We start from the raw sequence: 9,339 nt of genomic DNA, 5'->3' as shown, positions 1-9,339 counted from the left end.
CACACCCTATGAAAGGCCGAAATAGGCCATCGGGAAAAAGATGAAAATAAACAACAAAAGAAAAAAACTAAGTACAAAGGTTGCAGCAAAAGCTTCACTCAGCGTCATTCTCACCACCGTTCACCCCATCATCATCATCATCATCATCATCAGAAGGAACCAATCCACAACATCAATGCCCGCACCGGCCTCCAGCGTTGCAGGGTCGTAACCGCAGGCACGAGCCTCGCAGGCCTTCGCTCGAGCATCTTCAAAGGTGCTCTCTGAAACATTCCCCGCCTCCCATAAACCTTTGTATATATCATGTTGGGCCTCGGCATGGACCCACAACTCATACATGCGGCGGGGGGAGGGGGGAATAGTGGGCGAAATAGACTTTTGAGGGGGGGGGCGCTTGTGCCAATAACTGCGCTTTCTTAGCTTCGAGAGCCGCAACTCGGTCTCCCAAAATCGAAGCGTCCCGATCAATCTCACCAATTCGCTCCTCGAGCCGTGCCTCCCTTATCGTGGCCGTCGCTCTCTCAGACTCCTGCTCGGACTTAAGGACGCGGATAGTATCCTCTAGTGCCGCCACCCTCACAAAGCCAACACTTGAGCGTTCTCGGCTCTCTCCATCTCGGCCACCTTCTCCGTCCATTCCGCACTCAGAGCATTGACCTTAGTAGAATTTTTCTCAAGCTCAGCTCGTGAGACGATACCTTTGCCTGGAGGTCCTCGCACTCAGCAACAACCCTTTTGCCCACCTCAAGCTCTTCATCCTTGGCATGAAGTTGCTCCTCAAGCTCACTACATCTGCGGATAGTCCGTATCAGTTCCTCATCTCTTCTCTCCAATTTCTCCTTGATAGATTGGATGCCCACACCCGCTCTGAGATGCTCATGCATCTCCCGGCATCTGTTGCAATATCGCCGATACTTCTCGTCCATTTTCAAAAAGATCTCGGCCCAAATCTCGGCCCTACGAGCACTCTCAACCTCCAACATGTAAGTCTAAAAAAAACAAGAAGGAGTCAGCATAGAATCAAAGGTCACAAAACTAAGAAAATAAAAGGGAACTCACCATTAGGCCCATCACGGCCACACCGCGTGACAGCTCAGAATCGCTAACATCCTGAAGAGCTCCACTTTCAGCGGCAAAGCATAGAAGATTGAACTGCGACACCAAATCCACCGTGTCTTGCAGCAGATTGAGGTTCAAGGTGTCACACCCCTATTTACCTACACCCCGGGAAGGGAGTATATAAGGGAGTTTTTCCAATTTAAGTGACAATCGAAACGGGATTTATTATTAAAAGATTTTGAGTCGCCACTTGAGAGATTTATGGTGTCCCAAGTCACCGGTTCCAATTCCGAATCGAGGAAAAGATTGACTCTATTTAACAGTCCGCGAACCAGAAATCCGGGGAAGAAATTCTGTTAACCCGGGAGAAGGTGTTAGGCACTCCTGAGTTCCGTGGTTCTAGCACGGTCGCTCAACTGTTATATTCGGCTTAATTATCCGATTTAAAACATTTTTGAACCTATGTGCAATTTTAACTTATCAACCGCTTTTATTCATTTTAGGAATATTGCAACGCTGTTTAAACACGTCTTGAACCACATCACATAAATGCACCTGCAGTCTTTGACATATTTCAACATTGTTGAGATTTGGATTTGGGTCACATAAATGCGCACCCGAGTTTAGGAAGGTAAAATATTAAAATAATGCGCCTAAAGCAACTATGCGTTTGCCACTTGGCGAGGGCCATGAAAATTCGCTAAATGGCACGCCTCGAATTCTAACAATCTAAAACAAGACCAATTAAATGTGGGTCATGCAATTGAGATTATATTCGGCGCGACGCACCTCAACTCCATTTTAAAAGGTTATTCAAACTAAGATTTGAAGGGCCATAACTATTATTATTTCTCTAATACGGCCTGACCCAATTTATTTCTCAGGAATCTAGCTTAAGGGAGGTCGCTGAAAGGTACTAATTGCTGAGAATCGAGCCTACTGGGTAGCTGATCCTGCGTCACATTACTAAGCTATTAAACAAGACTTGTTCCAACAACGATGCTCTCACAATAACGAAGGATGGGTTTAGCAAAATTAAACAAATTCAAGCCCATGAAATAGACAAGTCCTTTATGAATGCCTTCTGAGACCTGGCCTGAGAGGAGCCCATTTTTAAGTGGACGGGAAGACCCAAAAACAGGGACAAACTGCCGAGTCTGTCATGATCTTCTTCAACTGGGCCAATGTTAGGCCCAGTTCTATGAATTCCCACATTTGCTTGACCAAATAAAACCAATCAGTTGAAAGATATAGGAAGACAAGGAATTAAACTAATGAAATTATTTATGAACTTCAACTAATTAAATAAACTCAACAATTCCAGTCACCTAGCAATCCAAGAAAAACACCTCCACCCTAAGAAAAAAATCAAAATTCAAAAAAATGGTCACGACCAAAATCCAGCATGCTTTCATAAATTTTTTTAATACCAAACAATGAATGTGCGAGCTAAATACCATTTTTGTTCAGTTTCATTGTTTAACACAAACTACTACTAATTTCAAACCCATGCATGAAGTGATAACCTACAACTGAACAAGACCAAATGAGATAAGCACTAGGACCATTCCTGCTTTTACTCTTGTGACCCAAGCACAACAGTAGGCCTCATTGCAGATAATCAACCCAACACTACCTTACAACCCATGAAATGGTCCCTAATGCTACCCATATTTTAATAGTAATGAAAAATATACAACAGAAAATGAGATTATGACATGAAACAGAGATAAGATTTAACTTTAGGTTGCAACTTCTATAATTAGAAGGATGAACAAGTCAACTATACTACAAGAGATTTAAATATTATACTCCCATCTAAACAAACAAACTGCAAATAACTTACAAACCCAAACTTGCTAAATTATAACACCATGCCATCTTGTAAATGAAATTTAAACCAGAGATATAAATGAACAACTAAACATGTAAAGAAGGTATAAAATACATAGCAATCACAAGATCTTTGAAGGATAAAAGCTGAATTCCAACATTTATCATTAATCTACCATGTTGAATATACATTTGCACTTCACATGCGATTCAGGATGTAAGAAGTACCTGGATATTGAGAGAACAAATACAAGGGTAAGGAATTCAACAATAGCAGTAGCAGTCAATGACCCAATGCAGAGAAAATCAGGAGGAGAAGAACTTTAAAATCAAGCTACCCAATCGACCAGAACTTCAAATCAGACCCTTTTTACCATTATCCTTAAACCATTTCAGCTTCATTTGGATTCAAATTTGTTCTTAGAAGCTGGAAAACTAAGAAATCCACAGAAAAGACCCAAGGTAACAGTATTTTCACTGATGTTTTTGTTGCCGCTATATATTTCTTGTATTTTCTATCAATGAAGTTCTGACTTGAGAGTCAAGTTAGGATTCCTTTATAGGCAAGGCACTAGGGCAGCCTCGAAGAGTTCAAAATTGAACTTAAAACCTTCTAAAATTTTCATTTTAGCTTAGAAATCCCTAGTGTAAATCTCAAAATTTCAAAATATCCCCCACCCTAGCTTCTAGGAAGCTTCCTATTCAGTTGAATGAGATTCTTCCACCTAGATTTCCTAATTTACCCCTTAGGACTCCCGTTTTTACCTTAAGAAACTGGACAGAGCATGGGTCAAATTGACCCAAATCAATTTGGTATAGGTTTGTATATCGAGATCTTGGACTTCAAATTTTCAGGGTCCAAGTCCAATTGAATTCTGACAAACCCAAATTCCGAAATCAACAAACAAATTTTATCGGCCTAAGTGACCTACCAAGTCATAAAGACTCAAGAGGTCTTGGGCTCAAAGGAAAAGTAAAAGAAGTTCGAACCAATCTAACACAAAAATGAAATCATGTTAATTAAGCAAGTTAATCCTAACATGCATAAAGAACATGACCCTGAAGAACTAGGAAGAAACGAGACAAAAACCAGAAGAAAAGAAAGAAACAGAAGATAGAAAAATGATGAAAAAAAAGGAGGGAAAGATTAAACAAAAGTAAAGAGGAGATACCTACAAAACTTGGACAGTAGGAACTGAACTTGAGTCTTCAAACCTTCCAATTCTCGGCTTAATTTGATATTAATCGTGTGTTCTTATCAAGAACATACGAATAAAATACAACTAGGCCTAAAATCTTCACTGAAATCTCGATTCGGAAGTTTTGGGATTTTAGGGTTCAAACTTGGATTCAAGATTTGACGACGTCTAGGGTGATTCGAGGGCAACAAATTATGGATTTGGGATGAGGGGGCGAAGGGGGTTCTGCGGTGTGAATTTGGGCTGGTTTGGTGGTGGTGCCGCCAACTAAGAGAGGTGGAAGCTGAGGGCGGCGATTTAGGGTTTCTGAGGTGGGGTGTTGTGAGAGAGACAATTGAGGGGGGGGGATGATTCAGACCGTTATATATTAAGTACGAGTCAGTTCTAGACCGTTTGATCAACTAAGATCAACGATCCAGATCAAAAACAAAACGATGTCGTTTAGTGTTAAGGTGGGGTGGACCGGGTGGGTTTTGGGCTGGACCGAACAGGTTTCGGGTGTTCAGGATTTGGGCTTGAGGGTTTTAATTCGATTTAGCCTAACAGATTTTCTCCTCTTATTTCAATTTCCTTTTTAATTCATTTCTCTTTTTAATTCTTTCTTCTTTTCTTTTTTCTTTTCTTCCTTTTTTTTTTCAAAATTAAACATGAAACCCTAATTTAAAATTAAAATCAAATTGACCTACCAATATGAACTAATTAAATCCAAATAATAATTACCACAAATAATTACAAGACTAATTAAAGGAAAACTCCCAAAGTTCAAAAATTAAAATTAAAAGTGCAACAATAACTATTTTGTGATTTTTCCATTTTTATAAAACACTAAATTAACAATTAATTCAAGAATGCAAATTAGATACTAAATTCAAATGTAGTGTATTTTTTTGTATTTTTTCATTAATTAAATAAAATAAACATGCCCAAGCAATATGCAAACAATTAACAGAAGATGCCTAAAAAATTCACAAAATTGCAAACAATGGTAAAATTGTTTTATTTTGAATTTATGAGAGTAATTCATATAGGGCAAAAATCACGTGCTCACAGCTGCCCCTTTTTGCCCGGAAACACGATGAGTTTTCGTGCAAAGATAATGTGAGCGGATACGAGCGATTTTTGCCCGTTTGAATACTCCGTGGGAAGTATTTTGAAAGATTTGACCGCACCTTGCTTCCGAGGTTGCCTACATATCCTTGGCTATAAAGGAATCAGGTCAGTGTAGTTCGGAAAGTTTTGGTAGCTGAGACTACCATGAAACTGTGATTTCACTGTTGTTGCTGCTGCTACTACTGCTTACTAACCCCTTATTACACCGTGATAAAATAAAAAGAAGCTAGACTAGACTATAATTTATGCATTACAAAATCCTATCTACATCTTCTAACTTGCTCTTGTGGTTCTTGTTGATTTGTTGACTTGTATTCTCCTGATGAAATTCCTTTGTTGCCGCCTTGACTTGTAATCTGAGATGTCATCCTTTTCTACAGGTGGACTCCTGATTGCTGAACTCGAATTGTAACCTGAGATGCTTTCCCTTTCTCCAGGTGGACGCCTGACTGCTAAACTTGAAATGTACTCCCTGCTCTCTGGGCGGGCTCCTGATTGCTGAACTTGAAAGTATTCCCTGCTCTCCAGGCAGGCTCCTGACTGCTAACTTGACATGTATTCCCTGCTCTCCAGGTGGGCTCCTAACTGCTGACTTGAAATGTATTCCCTGCTCTCCAGGCGGGCTCCTGACTTCAACAAAATAGAGAAAACAAAGAAAATTCTCTGCCCCAGTTTGGTGGCTGGGCACAGATATGAGTGCAAAACTAAATCATATTACCAAATATCAATAAGAACTTGAAAGCTAAAACTTGAATTGTACTCCCTTGTTCTCCAGGCGGGTTCCTGATTGCTGACTTGAAATGTATTCCCTGCTCTCCAAGCGGGCTCCTGACTACTGAACTTGAATGTATTCCCTGCTCTCCAGGCGGGCTCCTGACTTCTGAACTTGAAATGTATTCCCTGCTCTCCAGGCGGGCTCCTGACTGCTGACTTGAATGTATTCCCTACTCTTCAGGCGGGCTCCTGACTTCAACAAAATGACAAAAACAGAGGAAATTCTTCTGCCCTATTTTGGGTATCTGGGAACATATGTAAGTGTAAAATGAATCACATTACCAAATATCAATAAGAACTTGAAAACTAAAACTTGAATTGTACTCCCTTGTTCTCCAGGCGGGCTCATGACTTCTGACTTGAAATGTATTCACTGCTCTCCAGGCGGGCTCCTGACTGCTAGACTTGAACTGCTTCTCCCTATTCTCCAAGTGGGTACCTGATTTCAACAAAAAATAGACAAAATAAAGAAAATTTTCTGCCCTAGTTTGGGTATCTGGGCACATATGTAAGTGTAAAACTACATCATGTTATCAAATATTACTAAGAATTTGGAAGCTGGGTCCCATTATCCAGGAGGGTCCTGAAAACTCCTAGTTAAATGACAATTTAAAATCTAAGTTATATCTTCTACAAGTGTGACTTCTGCTAAATCTTGCTATCTAAGAGGATCTTTAAACTACTCTCCATTATCTAGGAGGGTCTTGTAAATCAAAGGTCAAATTTTATCTTAAGGGTGACAACTTTCATGGCTGAATTATACTACCCTACAACAGAGTCTACGCTAAATGTTGTTATCTAGTCGAAGTCTTAAAGCTAAGTCCCATTATTCAGGAGGGTCCTGGAAACTCCTAATTGAATCCTATCTCGAACATGCAAACTTCTACGCTAACTTATATTTTTTTGGGAAACATTTATGCTAGATTATGCTATTTCTGAACTTTAAACTAGGTCCCATTTTCCAGGAGGGTCCAGAAAATAAAAAATCAAACCTGTTTGGTGACTGCCTTTCTCCACGGAGGGTTCTCCGAAACAACCAAAATTTCCTGCCCCTATTTTAATCAAAGAAAAATCTTGTCAGTTTAAAATGTGGTGGTTAGTTGATGACATTCTTGCTGAAGGTCTCTCCACTGCATTGTTTTGTTTTGACTGGCTTCCCCGATCTGGCCCTGAACCGCTTGACTTTCCGACTAACTTTCAAAACCCCCATGACTTTGGATGACCCGAGTGTTCTACACTCGAACCGTTGTTTCACCTCTCTGACCCGTTTAACTGAACCTCTGCATCTCCCATGAAATTACTAAATCATTCTGCCGGTGAAACTTTGCTGGCACTTTATCCCACTTTACATCATGCTATTTTTGGTATGCTCTGGCCGCACTGTGCTTTGCAATATTGAAGCTGGTAGTGAGCTTTGAAATTCCTTCTTATTTGCTTAAACAAAACTGACATTGGGAACATCTTAGAGAAATATACCCAAAAGAAATGAAATGCAATGACTTAGAGAGTTAAGGATAAGAAAATCCAAAACTGGAAGACTATTTGAAGGGGAAAAGGAAAATAGACTTATATGAGGGGAACAACTGGCACCAATGATCATGACATACATTTCAGATTAATCTACCCAATCTGTCCAACCAAATCAACTTCCAGTTGCCATACTTTGCTGCCTTAGAGTTTCCATAACCTGATTTCTTTACCAAAACCTTGACCTTGTTCGGCCTGCAGTGCCCTGAGGGGTTTTCACCGACAAGCCTCTCTCATTTGTTCATTTCTCAACTCACTTTCGTCTTACGGTGCCCGTGAGGGTTTTCACCAATAAGACTCTCTCATTTTTGATTTCTCTCAGCTCCCGTCGCCTTATGGTGCCCGTGAGGGTTTTCACCAATAATACTCTCTTATTTTTGATTTCTTTTCCCTCAACTTGCCGTCGTCTTACGGTGCTCGTGAGGGTTTTCACCAATAAGACCCTCTCATTTTTGATTTCCTTTTCCCGTTTGGACCAGAGTGTTACCCCTGATATGAATCACCTCTACCTGCTCGACTTGGTATTTCTCGAAGACTGATCGGAAGGTCTTTCTTTGGACTATAATGTGGGCTTTTGGATGGGATTGGAAAGAAAGGGTATCAAAGGCTCAAAAACAATTCACATGGGTTCAAAATTACAACTTTCGGAATCAGATTTCTTACAACAACCACAACTTCTGTCCCAGTTTCTTGCTTGGGGACTTTTGAATTTTTATTTTGATGAGACCGAACCGTGAGGCAGCCTACGTATCCTTACAAGGAATCAGGTCGAACGTAGTTTATGTCATAGAAATTACTTTATTGTTGTGGTTTTCTATTTTCTCTTTCTTTTCTTTCTTTTTTTTTCTCTTTTTGTTGGTTTTCTTCCCTCTTTTCTTTTCATTCTTTTCTTTCTCTTTTCATTCTTCTCTTTCTCTTTTCATTCCTTTCTTTATCTTTTCTTTTCTTTCTCTTTTTCTCTTCTTCCTTTACTTATCTTTCACGCTTGTGTTTCCAATATTCGCTACTGATTCCGAAAGAGGGGTATGAAAGAAAAATAAATAAGGCTCAAAGGGGGTAACAAAGGATAAAATGTTTAGATAGCAGAACAAAATGCCTTCGTCATTTCAATATTCAAAACATGCCAAATACAAACAAGTACAATTAAACAAAGGAATCATACATAGTATCTTTTGACTGCAACAGAGTTGATAGCCATTTCTACACACTTGCATTCTACATCTGTCAAATACAATGCACCATTGGACAACACTCTAGTTACAACGAACGACCCCGACCAGTTTGGGGCAAACTTGCCTTTTGCTTCAACCTGATGTGGAAGAACGTGTTTCAATACTAACTGACCCATTTCAAACTTCCGTGGACGCACCTTCTTATTGTATGCTCTTGCCATTCTCTGTTGATACAACTGGCCATGACACACTGCTGCCAATCTTTTCTCGTCGATCAAACTCAATTGTTCCAAGCGGGTTTTGACCCATTCATTATCATTGATCTCAACCTCCGCGACAATTCGAAGGGATGGAATTTTCACTTCTACGGGTATCACTGCTTCGGTGCCATACACCAACAAATAAGGAGTCGCCCCTACTGAAGTACGGACAGTAGTGCGATAACCCAGCAATGCAAACAGCAGCTTTTCATGCCACTGCCTAGAACCCTCTACCATTTTTCGAAGTATCTTCTTTATGTTCGTGTTGGCTGCCTCGACTGCTCCATTCGCCTTGGGGCGGTATGGGGTGGAATTGCGATGTGTAATATTAAACTGTTGACACACCTCTTTCATCAGATGACTATTGAGATTAGCACCGTTATCTGTGATGATTACCTTCGGTAT

Source organism: Nicotiana sylvestris, chromosome 3 (assembly GCF_000393655.2).
Source record: "Nicotiana sylvestris chromosome 3, ASM39365v2, whole genome shotgun sequence".
NCBI classification, from domain to species: Eukaryota; Viridiplantae; Streptophyta; class Magnoliopsida; order Solanales; family Solanaceae; genus Nicotiana; species Nicotiana sylvestris.
This window is presented reverse-complemented; position numbering follows the sequence as displayed.